Below are 849 nucleotides of genomic sequence, written 5' to 3'. Positions count from 1 at the left end.
GGTGGGTTTTTAGTCGGAAGAATCCGACACTCCCTTGAGTACCGGGCTCAAGGGGCCCTATGCAGGTTTTTCCCCCTGACGAAAAAAAAAAAAAAAAAAAAAAAAAGGGTTTTGCGTCGGGTTGCGTCAGGGTTGCGTCAGGGTTCCCCCCCGTTGGGTAGGGGGTAGTAGAATACTCCCACAGTATTCCTGCTTGTCGTAAGCGACTAAAAGGGAGGGTATGAATGGTGTGTGTATGTTCTTTGTGTGGCATTCTATCTTTAATTCTTTCTATCACCCTTTTTCTATTCTTTTCTTCGTCTCTTACTTCCTTCATTTCCTCTCCTTTCCTCTGGGCTTGTGCCTACCGAAATTAAAATTAATATGGAAAGTACAAGCTTGAGAAAAAACCCGTGTGGGGAGGGATACCCACGCAACGGCGGTGTTTGGTGGTGTAGGACGCCAACCATCGTCGTATCATACTACTGTGAGAGTCTGTGGTAGGCAACACGGCCCAGACTCTGGTTAATGCCTCGGAAGTTGTTCGCAGGTAGGTGACCTGGCCTGCGAATTGACTAAGGCCTTAGGAAAGAGGTACCAATGGAGGAATGGCAGAAGGAGGCCAGAGCCATGGAGGAGTTGCGGTTGACGGACCCGGAGTCACCAATCAAGACCAGGGCAAACAAAGGTTGAGGAGCATCATCACGTCGTCGGATGAGGACGACTGCCTCATCGTGGAAGAGGACGCGCCGAGAAGAAGCCGGACGCCGCTGACACTGAAGGCGGGAAGGCTGCCAGAAACTCAGAGCACTACCTAAGAGGAATAGAAAAGGAGGAGAGCGAGATGCTCTAACTGAAAGGGGAAGTGTC

Source organism: Polistes fuscatus, unplaced genomic scaffold (assembly GCF_010416935.1).
Source record: "Polistes fuscatus isolate 324 unplaced genomic scaffold, CU_Pfus_HIC Scaffold11, whole genome shotgun sequence".
In the NCBI taxonomy this organism is placed as follows: Eukaryota; Metazoa; Arthropoda; class Insecta; order Hymenoptera; family Vespidae; genus Polistes; species Polistes fuscatus.
The sequence above is the reverse complement of the archived record's forward strand: the minus strand, read 5'-3'. Positions refer to the sequence as shown.